Source organism: Aedes albopictus, unplaced genomic scaffold (assembly GCF_035046485.1).
Source record: "Aedes albopictus strain Foshan unplaced genomic scaffold, AalbF5 HiC_scaffold_244, whole genome shotgun sequence".
Classification (NCBI taxonomy): domain Eukaryota; kingdom Metazoa; phylum Arthropoda; class Insecta; order Diptera; family Culicidae; genus Aedes; species Aedes albopictus.
Window position 1 is genome coordinate 32,076 of NW_026917029.1, and position 17,792 is coordinate 49,867.

At 37.6% G+C, this 17,792-nt stretch overlaps 1 pseudogene; it reads right to left on the reverse strand.

Moving 5' to 3' along the window:
* Positions 1-13,417: 13,417 nt before the first annotated feature.
* On the reverse strand, positions 13,418-17,788 carry LOC134283921 (phospholipid-transporting ATPase ABCA3-like; annotated as a pseudogene).
* Positions 17,789-17,792: the final 4 nt, after the last annotated feature.

The window sequence follows — 17,792 nt, forward strand, 5'->3', positions numbered from 1 at the left end:
TTTTTGTTTGTTTGCTTTTTTTTTGAAATGTTGGATTTGAGCTCTAGTTATGTTTAATTCCATTAGTAATTTTTATTATATTTTTTTTAAATTAAATATTAGTGTCATCAACTTTTATTTAATTGAAAATTGCTTTGATAAAGTTCGCTGTGTATTAATCCTCATTTGTAGGTCATTCTTATCATATTTTTATTTGTTAGTAGTAATGTTGGGTAATGATTTTGCATAAACACGTTTCCAAAGTCTTCCCATTTAAAACACAAATGATAATCGATACATATAGTTTATTATAGTATGCACCACAAAACTGTTCCTGCTAACTTCGAATGCCGGTTTTATTGTCATGCAACATCACTTACGTTTACTTGACGCGACATTATTTGCGACTCACACATAGCTAATTATGAATGAACAACCCAGTATGTAGGACAGCCAGCTGATGCGACAATCATTTCAAAGTGTATTTGTCGGCAACATACTGTTTGCTTTGTAATTGTAGTTGTAGATTTGAAAAATCTAATGGGATATTTTTAGAAGTACTAAAAGCTGCTTTATCTCTGCAACACGGTAAGCAGTTGCTACTCAGAGAAAAAAATTAGCGAAATTCAATGTGGTCGACTTCGTGTCAGAGGGATAAAACTCGATTTTTGTTATGTTTTAGGTTTAGGACTATTCCAGAAATCATAAGGACATCCTCGCATAGCGTGACAGTAATAATATTCTTCACAATCAACTTTAACATTTTTGAATTTTTATTTTAGGTATATTCTTTTTAATATGTGTATGTAATGATTCTATATGTTAAAAAATAGAGGGGTCCAGATGAAAAGTGATATAAGTGGCCATTTTGTCGATTTTGAGCTGAACATATGAAAAAATGCAATACAATACAATACAATACAATACAATACAATACAATACAATACAATACAATACAATACAATACAATACAATAAAAATACAATAAATCGGAGAAATTTGGGTCGATTTTGAAACTTCATACACTTTGTATGGGATGAAAAATTGGTGAAAAACTTTAAACCTCGGTTATGCCTAAATTGTGCTATCGATTTTGGCACTTAGACCCCTTTGCTTCTAACCCTCTCAATTATTATATTTCCCTTAGAATCCCTGGATCTTGCCCTGGATGATTCTTTTGAGAAAAATCACTACAAATAAATCCTTTTTAATGGATGCAATCAAATCCAGAGAGCAATCGCGAATCGCGGGAAACATAAATATATAGACGAAGTTCGAGAGGCATCAATAATGGAATCGCTGGAAGAACCCTGAGAAGAATCTTGGAATAAATCCCGGGGGATTCCTTGTAAAAAAAATTAACGAGAGAAATTTCGTCAAGAATCCTCTGAGGAAGCTGAAAGGAAATCCAAGACAAATTCTTGTAAGAATTGCTGGAAGAATGTCTTGGTGAATGCCTCGATATACTCTGAAAGAAATGTCAGGACTGTAGGATATGAGATTGGGAACAGAATAAAAAAATATAAAAAGCGAAAAATGAATTTACTTATTAATCGATACTTAAAAAAGAGACATCCCCATTTCTATATGGCGAGATCGCCCATTGCTTCACAGTGAAAGCGACTGTCAGAAACGAACAAGAAAAAACGATGCCAACGAGCTACAAAGTATCACGAAAAACGGACCGCAAACCAGTTGATAGACTGAAGCTGAAAACGACGGACGGAGTCAGGAGCACCAGGACTGATTGGTGCGATTCTTTCGGCACTCTGCCAGTCGGGGAGCGCCGAAAGTGAAATTGATCGGCAGTGCGAGGATTTGTAGATTCCTCACTGCAGTTACAGAGCTGCAGACAAGTGTCAGGGTAGCTCTGGTCACGACATTGGCGCAGTGAAGCCTCCCATGTAAGTAGGAAAAGTTGAAAAGATGCCACGCAAACTGGCGAGAAGAAGGACAGTTTTGCGGATTCAAAGTTCAGTAGTCTGGCGTGAAAAAAAGGACTGACTTACTGTAGATCTAGAAATATTGGCAAAGCTGGCGTATAAAGGACTGCTTTGCGGTAATAATAAAACAGCAATCTGGCGTGATAAGGACAGATTTGCTCGATGAAATATTGAAATCTGGCGTGATGAAGGACAGATTTTCTTCCGAATTGAGAAATTGGTTGTTATTAGCCAGCTGGCGCGTAAATGGATTGTGCGTAAATGTACAGAAAATTAACAATCTGGCGTGAAAAAAGGACAGATTGTTTCATGTGTATAATCGTTGAAGAATTTGTACTCAAGGGAAAGTAGAAAACATGTAAAGCAAACTGGCGAGAAGAAGGACAGTTTTACTGTTACAGAGTGCAGTAGTCTGGCGTGAAAAAGGACTGACTTACTGTAAATCTAGAAAGATCATTTTCAACAAAGCTGGCGTGTAAAGGACTGCTTTGCGGCAATAATGAAATAGCAATCTGGCGTGATAAGGACAGATTTGCTCGATGAAGTTTGGAAATCTGGCGTGATGAAGGATAGATGTTCTACCGAATTATGAAATTGGTTGTTATGAGCAAGCTGGCACGTAAATGGCCTGCTTCGCAAAGTGTACTGAAAAATAATAATATGGCGTGAATAAGGATCGATTAATTTATGTAGAGAACCGTTGGAGCAGTTTCGTCTTTTTATGGAAACAGTCAATGGATGAAAAGCGGCAAAAGTGTATGAAGGAAATATAATTAAAGGAAGAATTGGAAGTGATTGTGATTCAAATTAATGAAAAGCAAGCTGGCACAGAAAAGGACTGCTTTGCTCATGTAACAGCAATCTGGCAATGAATAGAACAAGTTTACTGAGCACATTAACATTGTTTGCAAGTGGGTGGAAATAAGCACAGAGCTAGAGAAAATATCTGGATTCTGGCGTGTCAAAAGGGCAGATTTCTGAACAATTAGATGAATATTTTTGGAATTGGTCAAACAAAAAGAAGTGTATTCCAAGTTCGAGAATTATTAAATTAGTTTGAACGAACTTTAGGTTATGCAGCATGAGAACTTCAAGATGGAATTCTCAAAATATTGTGTTGAACATTTTGCAAAATGATGTTAACTAGAAAGCTATTGATTATTTGAAGAATTAAAGAATAAAATGAAAGTTATGATAAGTTTTCACTCCGAGAGTCAAGCCGAGAGTATTGCGAAAACAAGAAATAGTACGAGTAATGGTCGAGTGATGCTTTTGCTTTAAAATTACTTGAGCAGTTCCGATGGCAAGTAAGAAAATTAACGACAAGGACGCAGAAAAAAAGATGTTGTAGGCGTGGTGATGTGGTAAGGTATCGCGATTGTTTTTTTTTTTTTTTTTGCAAATTTTCAGATTCGAATCTTGTTGCGGACACAGTATTCACTTCTTGATAAATAAAACATGGAAATTAGGATTGTTGAGCGATGCGATCAAAAACAAAAGATTGAACAAAACTACCAATGTGCCGTCTTGCCGTTGTAGTATTTCATTGATACTAAAGCCTATGATGTGGGAAATCTAAAATGCTGATAGGTTAAAAAAAATATAGCTTGAATGAAAATTCTAGCTAATGGTTCGTTTGTTTTCTTGATGCAGAATGTGTGGAATAGCATAGGTGCAAGTGAATCCCAGGGTGGCCACCGAACTGGGAAAAAAAGCGGAAAAAAGCCGTGAATTTCAGATGATTGCCGGGAAAACCGCTGAAGTCTTACTTTCATCTTTTGTTTTTTGATGTTTATAAACTAAAAATAGTACATTAGCCGAAGAAACAAAGTTATATAACTTTACAGAGCTACACTACATTGGCTGATTATATGATTCCTTGATTACACTATTTTTTTTACACGACTTTATTTTCGCGATTTTATTTTGCACGATTTTTTACCCGATTTTCTCGAAGTTACGCGATTTTTTTACGCAATTTTGGCTATTTGCTTTTGCTACAAATTATTTCGATTTGTTTCAAACTGCTGTTGTTCAGTTTAAGCGAACCAGGTAGCATATACCTTAATTTCAAGGAGGCACAGGATGCGTGTATGCATTTAATAGTTCTACATAGTAGTACATACTGTACCAAGTGGAAAATTATCATAGTATGATAAGAATAAATTTGAATAGAAAAGTTTGTGGCATATTGCTTAAATATTATTGTTTTCAATAGAGCATTAGTACTTTCTCTAAAATTCAGTTTAAACGCGTATTTAGGAATGATCTGTATTTAGTCAGAATTCAGAGTCTTGGCTAATTTAAGGCTTACTAAAAGCCTAACTCGTCGATGTGTTCCATAAATTTCCATTCATGATACACCACAAATGAAATATAAAATACCTTCAAAAATCTGGAATGGTAACCTTCTTCTTTTGAGTTTTCACTTCACAATGCTACGATAGTGTTCAGCGATTCTTCAACTGAACAATACAGCAGAAACTTATTTTGGTGCCTTTCCAAGAGAAAAATATTAGAATTGTATATGTGCACGCATCCTAAGGATTTTACTGACATAATCACTCTGTAAGATTACTAAATCGATTAGTTTGGATGAATATTAATCAAATTTTACCAACATGCATTTGAATTGATTTTATTTTTTTTTACATTTGAATACTTTATTCAAATTTGTTCAGATATATATTTGGTTTCAACCAAACCTATTAACCATGTATCAATCGAGGGTTGGTGATAAAAGTAGAATATTGTTGCCTTAGCCTTTCATGATTGCAAATACGTGAATATAAAATTTTTAAATATAATTAGTCATTCCGATCCTCATATAATATATTACTATATAGTAGTAAGTATTGAAACTTAGAATCACTTTTAACTTCAATTGTTTTTACATGATCCAGTTTGTCGAGAAAACGTATTAGTATGCACTAGCTAAACGCATACCAGAAAGACAGTCTTTTTTACATGGTCAATTTTTCAAGTAATACAAGTATTGGGAGTTACGTACCTATCCTAAAAATGTGCACTTAAAAAAACGAAATAAATTGGTAATCGTACCGGGAAAACAGAGAAAAAGACGGGAATTCCAAAACTGAAATTGAGTGGCCACGCTGAATCCTCATTGTTTATCTTAAATCTACTGTAGCATAAAAAATACATTGATTTGAATCTTGCATATCTTGAAAATATGTAAATGTGTGCTGTTCTAGTATGAAGGAAAACTTGAACCAAATTGTGAAACATTCGATGCAGGAGAGTAGGGGTGAGAGGGATTGTAGGATATGAGATTGGGAACAGAATAAAAAAATATAAAAAGCGAAAAATGAATTTACTTATTAATCGATACTTAAAAAAGAGACATCCCCATTTCTATATGGCGAGATCGCCCATTACTTCACAGTGAAAGCGACTGTCAGAAACGAACAAGAAAAAACGATGCCAACGAGCTACAAAGTATCACGAAAAACGGACCGCAAACCAGTTGATAGACTGAAGCTGAAAACGACGGACGGAGTCAGGAGCACCAGGACTGATTGGTGCGATTCTTTCGGCACTCTGCCAGTCGGGGAGCGCCGAAAGTGAAATTGATCGGCAGTGCGAGGATTTGTAGATTCCTCACTGCAGTTACAGAGCTGCAGACAAGTGTCAGGGTAGCTCTGGTCACGACATTTTGTCGATTTTGAGCTGAACATATGAAAAAATGCAATACAATACAATACAATACAATACAATACAATACAATACAATACAATACAATACAATACAATAAAAATACAATAAATCGGAGAAATTTGGGTCGATTTTGAAACTTCATACACTTTGTATGGGATGAAAAATTGGTGAAAAACTTTAAACCTCGGTTATGCCTAAATTGTGCTATCGATTTTGGCACTTAGACCCCTTTGCTTCTAACCCTCTCAATTATTATATTTCCCTTAGAATCCCTGGATCTTGCCCTGGATGATTCTTTTGAGAAAAATCACTACAAATAAATCCTTTTTAATGGATGCAATCAAATCCAGAGAGCAATCGCGAATCGCGGGAAACATAAATATATAGACGAAGTTCGAGAGGCATCAATAATGGAATCGCTGGAAGAACCCTGAGAAGAATCTTGGAATAAATCCCGGGGGATTCCTTGTAAAAAAAATTAACGAGAGAAATTTCGTCAAGAATCCTCTGAGGAAGCTGAAAGGAAATCCAAGACAAATTCTTGTAAGAATTGCTGGAAGAATGTCTTGGTGAATGCCTCGATATACTCTGAAAGAAATGTCAGGACCAACCCTTGAAAGAATCCTGGGAGGAACTTGTGCTGTGCCTACATCTGTTTTACATCAATATAAATTCTTTACCCTTAGCAGACCACCCTGCTTCATACAGTTCATAAAACTGCAACATAAATCTTTTACCGAAACCTAAAGCATGTCGTAACCACTCGAGGTGACAGACCCGAACCATACCCAGGTCAATTTACATTTCACAGCGTGAGAACACAAATGCGAACGAACTGCAATGTAACAGTCAGCAGTATGCATTCTATTTTACTTAACCCATCTGTTTCCTATTAACGACACACAACTAACTGACTAGCACAGCGCAACTCTATCTGTCCCTCTCTATATTTCTATATACTTTAAACGTGTAAGTGAGGATCGATACATATTTGATCGATCCCGAAATTCATGTAACCTAGCAAGTAAGATTGGTTGAAATAAAACATTCATTCAAAACCGAACCACCAAAGTATCCGCTTGTGACGACAAGTCCCCACATGGCGACACGTGCAGGTTCTAAGTCCTAAAAAGACTTAGAATATTTAAATTCAAGTGCAAGTAGTTAAATCCGTGAAAAAAAAAAAAAAGTGAATTCCTACGATATGGGTAAAACGCAGTCTAAACAGAACAATGAAAACGGTGACGTACAACTCACCGCAATAGTGCAAAATCAAGAAGAGCACACCGATGAGCATGGTGTGCAAACCCTCCTTTTATGGGTTATCCTGTTCGCGGTTCTGGTGCAACTCGCAATTACGATTTACGGCGCTTATAAAAAACGCGAAAAGAAGATCGCGCTGAAAGCAGCAAAATCAATTGCTGCTCTGAATGTGTAATAAAAAAAGTGAGCAGTACTAAGAACTAAAGTGAAAGTTACCAAAAGTTCAGTGCAATGCTATGTGCAATACTAAGAACTAAAGCGAAAATTACTAAAAGTTCAGTGCAGTGCTAATCAACTACACAGCAATTTGGCAGCGTTCCGGCGACCCCAGCGACCCCTGTTTGCTACCTGATTGAGCGTTGAGGAGAGCGCCTCCGCCAAAGACATCAGCAGCAGAGAATTTTCGATCACCGAGCGTCGAGGAGAGCGCCTCCGCCGGTAATATCATGTTTGAGTCGCGATAACAAATGCCCGGGGCAAGCAGCTCGGCGAGGCCAACCGATTCCAACAACATTCAGATGGGCAGTTGGAGCCAGAGGAACGCGAAAGGATTTTTTCAGTGAGTACACAAATGTTAGTCTAAATTATTAGTACCAAGTGATTATAAATGAGGCAAAAATACGAGAACCTCAAGAAGATCTACCTTGATTTGAAATTAAAAATAAACGTAAGATCATCTAATAGAATATTATCGAATCAAATCAAATTAGCAAATGAATTGTTAGAACAAATTAAAAATATTGCTCAAATTGAAGACACTACGGAAAATCAAGTAACCCTAAAAAAGCGAAACAATATTTCCAAGCCATAGAACATCTGGTAGAAACGAAAAGAAAAACTGAGGTTGTGTCTTTCAAAGCATTAGGTGCAGCAATTATATTCGCGAATAAACTTACGAAAATTTCCAAAATGGCACAGGCTATGGAATTAATAAGAACGATTCCTGTACTGATTCAAATGTTCAATGGTGATGGCGAAAAATTAAACAGCACGGTGGCCGCTTTAAAAGCGTGTAAAACCTTAATCAACGATGGTAACCAAGCAGTCGCTATTCAAATAATACTTTCCCGCCTAGAAGGAAAAGCTAGAGCAGCTGTGGGAGATAATCCCCAAAATGTAGATGAAATAATTCAAAAATTAGAGGACAAGTGCAAAACTAAAATTTCCCCTGAGACTGTGGTAGCTAAACTTAATGCCACACGGCAGAATGGAGATGTGGGAAAATTTACCGAACAAATAGAAAAACTTACCTTAGAATTAGAACGCGCTTATATAAGCGAAGATGTTCCTGTGGCTACAGCCTCGAAAATGGCCGTGAAAGCGGGTGTAAAAGCCCTTGCCACGGGTATTAAAAATAACGAAACCAGACTTCTCTTGAAGGCTGGACAATTTGCCACTCTTTCTGCAGCAGTAGAAAGAGCTACTGAAAATGAGCCGACCGGAAATAACACAAATAGTATCTTACATTACCGCACTCAAAATTTCAGAAATGGCAATCGTTTTTCGAACAATTACCATAGAGGCCGCGGAAACGGAAATAGTCACAATAATTTTGGACGAAATGAAAGATATCAGTCACGAGGCTTTACAAACTATCGACGAGGTAATGCGGGTAATAATTACCAAAGGCAAAATAACCAACAATATGATCGTTATCAGCGTAACAGGTCTACTTTCCAAGCCCCTCGCGTTTTCATGGCGCAATCGGGAAACCAACCAGCTCCTCAACTGGGCCAGGTTGGGGGCCAAAGAGCACATCAAGGCCAACCCCAAAACATCAGTCATCAGCCACAACTATTGAATCAACCGCAAGGTCAGGTTATACATCATATAACCCGGAACTGAATAATGGGCAATGTTTTCAAATTAATACCTCTTGCAACAACTTCGTATGCTTAAAATTAGAATTTTCAGCAACAGATTCGACTTTACTAGTTGATTCCGGTGCCGAAGTTTCTATTTTTAAAGTTAATATGTTAACACAATCCCACTCAATTAATTCTTCAGAAAAATGTCAAATAACTGGCATTAATAATTCACCTATAGAGACCATTGGAACTGTTTCAACACATATTTTACTACCAAATGGCACATCTGTGCAACACAAATTCCAACTAGTAGATCAAAATTTTCCTATACCGACAGACGGAATTCTCGGTAGAGATTTCTTAATAAAATATCATTGTTCCCTAAATTATGACACATGGATTTTAACAGCTATTAGCAATGGAGAAACAATAGAGATTCCAATCGAAGATAATTTGAACGGAGATTTTATCTTACCACCAAGATGTGAGATTTACAAACACGTCTACACTAGCGAAATTAACGACGATTATGTATTACTATCCAAAGAAATCAAAACTGGAGTTTATTGTGCTAATGCAATAGTAAGCTCTCAAAATCATGTCGTGAAACTAATCAACACGAATCAAGAACCCATACGTGTGAATAAAAATTTTGGAAGGACTTATGTACCGCTACGAAATTACCATATTCTCAACTATGACAATTCTAATACCAATGATCGAAATCAAAAACTCTTTGAAGAGTTACAACTAAAAAATACGCCCGAAACGCATAAACAAAAACTTTTGGATCTTTGTGCAAAATTTAACGACATATTTGCTTTAGAAGGAGATACACTGTCAAGCAATAATTTTTACAGGCAAAATATTAACTTGTCTGACAATATACCGGTATACATAAAAAATTACCGATCACCAGAAATTCATCGACACGAAATTGACACACAAGTCGATAAACTTTTAAACGATAACATAATACAACCTTCTGTATCGCCATATAATTCACCCATACTTCTTGTTCCAAAGAAGTCCTTAACGGATACCAAAAAATGGCGTTTGGTCGTTGACTTCAGGCAGCTAAACAAGAAAATAGTTGCCGACAAATTCCCTTTACCTAGGGTAGACGACATTCTCGATCAACTAGGTAGAGCGAAATATTTCACCACATTAGACTTGATGTCCGGTTTTCATCAAGTTGAACTCGATGAAAATTCTAAACCATATACCGCCTTCTCCACGACGTCAGGTCATTTTGAATTTAACCGATTACCATTCGGTTTAAATATATCAGCAAACAGTTTCCAGAGAATGATGACCATTGCTCTGAGTGGATTGCCCCCAGAGAGTGCATTCCTTTACATAGATGATATAATTGTTGTCGGATGCTCAATTAATCATCACTTGGCAAATCTTGAAAAAGTTTTCGATCGATTACGGAAATTTAACTTAAAATTAAACCCTTCCAAATGCAACTTTTTTTGCGCTGATGTTACCTATTTAGGACATCATATTTCCGAACAAGGGATCCAACCGGATAAAAGTAAATACTCTTCTATTTTGAATTACCCCGAGCCAAAAACAACAGACGAAGTAAAGAGATTTGTAGCGTTCTGTAATTATTACAGACGATTCATACCTTACTTCGCTGATATAGCTGCTCCATTGAATGCATTATCACGTAAAAATGCTAAATTTATTTGGAACGAACAATGTAAAGAAGCTTTCGTTACACTCAAAAATAAACTTCTATCTCCAAAAATCTTAAAATTTCCTGATTATGGCAAAACTTTTATTCTCAGCACAGACGCATCCAAAATAGCATGCGGTGCTGTATTGTCACAAAGACATGGTGATATTGACTTACCAGTGGCATACGCCAGCCGATCTTTCACTAAAGGAGAAAGTAACAAGTCAACTATTGAACAAGAATTGACGGCTATCCACTGGGCTGTTTTGCACTTTAAACCCTATCTTTACGGTAGAAAATTCGTGGTCAGAACTGACCATCGCCCACTTGTGTACTTATTCTCCATGACAAACCCGTCATCGAAACTTACCCGGATGAGAATAGATTTAGAGGAGTTCGTTTTCGAAGTTGAATACGTGAAAGGAAAAGAAAACGTCGGGCCCGACGCACTATCTCGTATCAGCATAGATTCGGAACAACTCAAAAATCTTCAAATACTAAGAGTACAAACAAGATCCATGACTCAAACACCACAACAAACTTCAGCAAGAACTCAAACTGCTAATGAGATTGATCACCTTATGGCATATGATTCTATTAATAATATCGATGCATTTAACATGCTAAAGCTCAATTTTTCAATTCAGCAAAACCACCTATATGCGACAATTTACTCGAAAAATGTGAAAAGGGTTATTGCTCAAGCTCAATTTCCCTATGCATTGAGAAAACTTAATTTAAAAAGGTACCTTAAAATAATCAACGAAATGGCCAAAAACGTTGAAATTAATAAACTAGCAATTGCAAGAAACGACGAAATCTTTACAATGGTGACACCTGAAAATTTTAAAATAATATGTAATGAAACACTGACTCATGTTCAGTTGATACTTTACGCCCCTGCGCAAATATTGAAAGATGAAAACGAAATAATGAAAATCATTGAAGAAAACCACGTGACACCCTTAGGAGGACACGTAGGTATAAACAAACTTATACTCAGATTGAGGCGAAACTATTATTTTTCTAATATGAAATCTATTATCACGAAATATGTTAAATCTTGTCTTTTCTGTAAGCAGAACAAGCACTCGATTAAAACAAAAGAATCATTTACTCATACAACAACACCCGAAAAAACTTTCCAAACTATCTCGATGGACACTATAGGACCATTTACGAGATCAAATAATGGTAATCGCTATGCATTAACTATCCAATGCGAATTATCAAAATATGTCGTAGTTACACCAATAGTGGATAAGCAGGCGAACACACTAGCAAAAGCGTTCGTCGAAACCCTAATTTTAAAATATGGTAGCCCCTCTATTATCAAAACAGATATGGGTACCGAATATAGAAACGAAGTGTTTCAGAATATTTGCAATTTGCTTCAGATACAACAAAACTTCTCGACTGCATACCACCCAGAAACAATAGGTAGTTTAGAGCGTAATCACAAATGCCTAAACGAATATTTAAGACATTTCATAAACGAGCAACATGACGATTGGGATTCATGGTTGCCTTACTACACATTTTATTACAATACCACACCTCACTCGGAACACAAATTTTCCCCATTTGAATTAGTATACGGAAGACAATGCCAAATTTCAAAAACCTCAACTAGCAATATCGACCCAGTTTACAATACAGATTCATATTTTACCGAAATGAAATACCGAATTCAAACAGCATGTGCAAAAGCCAAAATTTTATTAGACAAATCCAAAACTCTTAGAAATCAAAATCAATCACTATCATCAAACCCATTGGAAATAAATGTAGGAGATACAGTTTACCTAAAAATAGAGAATCGAAGAAAACTTGATCCCGTGTACTCAGGACCATATAAAATTATAAACATAGACCATCCTAATGTAACAATAGAAAACGTAATATCAAAAGAAAAACAAAGAGTTCACAAAAACAGAATTATCAAATGAATCAAATTTGCAATTATAATTTACTTTATTAGAACAATCAAACTAATATATAACACAAAAATAAATGAAATAATAAGAATGTATAAGGTTAACGCTTAGATTATAATTAATGGTTAACTGCGTAAACCATTCTTCCCAAAGGGGGTAGGTGTGCTGTGCCTACATCTGTTTTACATCAATATAAATTCTTTACCCTTAGCAGACCACCCTGCTTCATACAGTTCATAAAACTGCAACATAAATCTTTTACCGAAACCTAAAGCATGTCGTAACCACTCGAGGTGACAGACCCGAACCATACCCAGGTCAATTTACATTTCACAGCGTGAGAACACAAATGCGAACGAACTGCAATGTAACAGTCAGCAGTATGCATTCTATTTTACTTAACCCATCTGTTTCCTATTAACGACACACAACTAACTGACTAGCACAGCGCAACTCTATCTGTCCCTCTCTATATTTCTATATACTTTAAACGTGTAAGTGAGGATCGATACATATTTGATCGATCCCGAAATTCATGTAACCTAGCAAGTAAGATTGGTTGAAATAAAACATTCATTCAAAACCGAACCACCAAAGTATCCGCTTGTGACGACAAGTCCCCACAAACTCCTCGAGGAATCTTCGGTAAAATCCTAAGTAAAATTTCAGAAGGCACCCGGAAGAAATTCCAGAAGAAATCCCGAAAGGAATCCTGGAGAAAATCTTTAACGGAATTTTTGATGAAATTCGATAGAATAAAGGAAAGTTCGTTAAAAAAGTCGGGAAATGTTTGTATTGACAATCTTTTCAATTCGCTTCTTCAAACGGCATTGTAGAAAAATATAAAACTATCCTGAAAACCTCGCTCGTCGCTCACGGGAACAATTCTTACAACGAATTAAACTGCATATATTTCAGCATAACCGAGCAATTAGAACATTTTTTTCCTAAATTGTGCTATCGTTTATAAAATGCAAATCAGATTCAGCATTTGCGCCATCTAGCGAGACAAACTGCCCACCAAATAGGAAGTAGTAATCTTTTGAAAACCTTTGCTGAAGACATTGAGAGTATTGTTGAAATAACATGGATGTCGGATACGTTTTCAGTAATGTAGCAAACATATTTGTCAATAACTTATTTGAAGTGTATGTTGCATTGTTTGTAACAATCATTAAGTATCACTGCTTCTATTGAACTAAAATCTTATAAAACGAACACCGGTTTAACCGCATTATTCGAGAGAATTTACTGAAATACTGATGAAGTGCTGCAGTGCTTTCAATCACTGCTGCGCTGGTATGCTGTCAGCGACAAGAATACCTGTTCGAGTGATGTTTGACCGAGCGCATAGTCTTCGATATCGAAATGAGATTTTGCCTTTTCCATCAGTCCAAACATAGTGGACCATTTAAGTGATGTCTCCATTATATGGTACGTTAAATAATCTAAATATTGCTCTCTGAAATAGACAAGTTGTAAGATTAATACAAAATCATCAAATCAATGTACCTGTAGTTTACCTGAGTTGAGTGCCATTAAAGTTACTCTCAATATACTGCATGACTAGATTTGTTCTTTTCTCCATCTCCTTGTTATCACATTTTTTAAGCTTAATTGTTAGGAAAAATCCTTCCGTAAACTTATTCTTCAGATGTTGCGCAGATCCAAGGCACTTGAATTCCCCATTTACCATAATAGCAAGCCGTGTGCTAAGTGCTTCGCATTCCTCCATACTGTGCGACGTCAGAACGATTGTCTTTCCCATCGTCCGTATTCGACATACCACGTTCCAGAAGTTCCGTTTCGCACCTGGATCCATCCCCGTGGTCGGTTCGTCCAAGTATATTATGACTGGGTTTCCTATTAGTGCCAAAGCAGTACTTAACTTTCTTTTGTTTCCTCCGCTGTATGTTTGGATTTGTTTATCTAGATGCTTGGAAAATCCGAGATCATTTGCTAATTTCGTTGAAACTGATTTTATCCAACTGTTCGGCACACCTCTCAGAAGCCCAAAGATCCACAACGATTCTCGCCCAGTTAGGTCTTCCAGCAGTGCATCAAACTGAGGGCAATATCCGATCATTCGGTTGACTTCGTTCATTCTGGTACGCATACTAATTCCTCGTACCCACGCATCGCCACCAGACAGGTTTTCATCACCTGTTAACATTTTGAAGGTCGAAGTCTTACCCGCGCCATTCACGCCCAATAGACCAAAACATTCAAAATCCTCCACTGCCAACGACAGTTCCTTCACCGCAGGAAACGACCCGTATCGTTTCGAGACCTCTTTCAGTACTAGTGTGTGGTCGGAGAGATTGTCTTCTTGCAACGCTGCTATTCGTTGTTTTTCGTCGAACACATCGGTATCTTCGTTGATTGCTACCGTTTCTTTCGAAGCGGTAGTACATCTAGATGCAGCTATTGGGGCACTACCCCACGGTTTCCTACAGGAAATGTTGAATTGGAAATAGCGTAACTCCTTCAGTAGCAGGATAGTGAACGAAAGAATTCCGACCGCCAACATGTACACCAAATTCCGACTGATTCCATTAGGTTGAAACGAGAATATTTCTGTGTCTGTAGAAAAAAGAAATACAAGTGTAACGCATTAGGTCAATACTGTGTCTGTTCATATAATAGTAAAGGCTTGGAGTTTGGATAAGGGGTAATCGCCGGATCGATTGACAGGATAAGTGTAAAGATGTTTAGGAAGAGAATAATCGATAGCGATTGGCAATGCTGCAGAGTGAAACCCGGCAGAACGTCGAGCGCTACAAAAAAAAAATAGCAGGCAGCAGACGATAGAATGGCAGAACCATTGCATCGGAATAAATGACAGGTAGGTAAAGTAATAACAGGAAAAACAAATACGTACCACAACATCTTTTATCAAAGCTGCACAACAGTTTGTCCGTACAGAACGGCATGGCATCACACTGGGCCTCGCATATCTGCTGTATCGTCAACGCTAGGTTGATGTTGTTCAAGCTATGACTCAAAGCAAAATGGGGGAATATCATGTAGAACCATTCCAAGGTTTCTGCCACATCCTTCAAATTGAACTCGCTGTACTTGAGTAGGAAAATTCCCGTAAATATGACTGTTCCCGTGAAGATGTTGAATATCAGCATTTTGATAAACCCGGTGGACGGTACTTGGAAAAAGTACGACCAGAGATACGTGAACGGGATAACAGCCACTCCGAAGCATAGCATTACAAGAACAACACGAGACAGCTCAGTAGGAGTTGACCATCCTTCTTCCTGAAACGCTGCCAACGTCAAAATGTACAAAAGCATTGCTACTATGAATACAAGGTAATCCCACAGGAATGACACAGTCCAGAATGTGATTGCATTGACTCCACTGACAAACTGTAACAATTTGGCACCCGAAGCTCTCTCCTTTATGTAGAACATGATGTACATTGCACCTACGAAGGCCATCGCAAAACCTGTGTTGAATGCCAGCTGAAATCCCATGTTGCTGCCGGCTTGTAGACGCAAGAACCTGATTCGGGAACTGTACGGCAGTGGTTTGTTAATCACTTCCAGCGAGCAGTTGGTACAAAATGTTCGCAATATGGCATTGTAGATGAGATTCAGCGATAGTGGAGCCGTGTGGTAAGCCTTGTTGTTGAACCATGCAGTGAAGTTGCTCTCCGTTTCGTCGACAGTGGCTCCGACCATGAAAGTGTTGTCTACGGCTTTGATGTTTTCCGTTGACTGTCGAGTATGAATATTTTGTTAGAAGCAAGCGGCAATGGGAAATATCTTTGCATACATACCTTATTCAAAATATATTCAGAGAATGGGCTGGATATTGTTACGAGTTTGTTTGTTGGAGCAAGCTCTATGAATAGTTCAGCATAGCTTTTTGCAATAGAAGCATTTGGACTGTTTGTTTCGAGCACTGTTACGGTCTTAGCGTACGAATCAAAAGAAATGTTAAGCGGCGGTAGAACAACATTGTTTGGAAATGATCGTACTATTACAACTATGACAATGATGTAGAACATTGACAGGGTAGTTTGCAGTAAAGAGATCTTCCAAGCCCTGATGTAACTGAGATATTTTTTCAAGAACATTGATTTTATCTGATTTATTACTAACAATTTCCCTGAAACCGAAGCGTAACTGTATTCAAAAGGTTCTGCAGTGTGATTTGTAAAACCATTTAAAATCAGCATATTGCCATTTGATTGATCTGATTCTTCATATATTTTGTCGCTTCCTAATCTGAAAAGTATAAAAATTAATTAAAATATGATTTGCAACATAAACAAGTATAGCAACCTCATGAAAACTTCTTCCAACGTCGATAAGGTGATTCCGTAACTCGATATTCCATATTTATGTGTATTTTCTTCCAATTCTTCCAGAAGGTTTTGAAATATGTGTAGATAGTCTTGCTTCAAAACATAGCTAAGCTCGGTGCCAATATCTGTTTCCACTTCTATTTCGGGAATATACCGCCGCAGCATATCCGTAAGATGTGATGGATTACAGTTGGATTTCTTAACGCATATCAACCGATAACCACGCCCGAACTTTTCTTCAGAAAAAATGGTGATCCCACAGCTTTCAGATCTCCCTCAGCCATTATCGCGATTCGATCTCCAAGAATATCAGCCTCGTCCATGAAGTGTGTTGATAGCAGTATGGTTCTTCCAACCTTTTCCCGCTGTAACAGGTTCCAGAGTATCCTACGAGCCGCAGGATCCATTCCGGAAGTAGGCTCATCACAAAGAACGACTTTAGATCCTCCACACAAAGCAATCGCAATCGAAAGCTTTCGCTTCATTCCACCAGACAATGTATGCGACTGGGCATCACGTTTGTCCTCCAATTCCAACTGTTTCAGATACTTATCAATCTCACTGGATATTTGACTTTCTTCTAGGCCCTTTAACTTGGCGAAGAAGCGAATGTGCTCCGACACTGTTAGCTCATCAAATAGAACGTTATGCTGGGGACACAATCCCAAAGAATTCCTCAGATTTTCAACGTCATATCGGATGTCAAAACCATTGACTATAGCCGTGCCGCTTGACGGAGGAAACATACCGGTCAGCATCGACATTGTAGTCGTTTTACCGGCACCGTTATGACCCAACAAGACGGAGATTTGATCTTCATACAAATTCAAGGAAAGATCGTTGACTGCGACTTTCGACCCGGTGAACACTTTTGTCAATCCCAAGATCTTGATGCCTGCGTGTTTCTCCGTTGGCTCTTCTTCTTCGGTATTTTTCCTTCCCTCTGTAAGATAATCTCTGTCCAAAGTGTCCATCTGCCGATCGTATACTCCACTCCAGAACTCCCGTGTAAACAAAAAGTTCCACTTCTTGGGGATTCCGAACTTACCGGGAGCCACCTGTTCTACGTAAAGTGCCACCGCCAGATACAAGCAGGCATCAATCAACAGCATCATTATAATGTGTGCAATGGTCAGCTGATCGTCAATCGTGACCGGCGCGAAGAGATTCGACCAC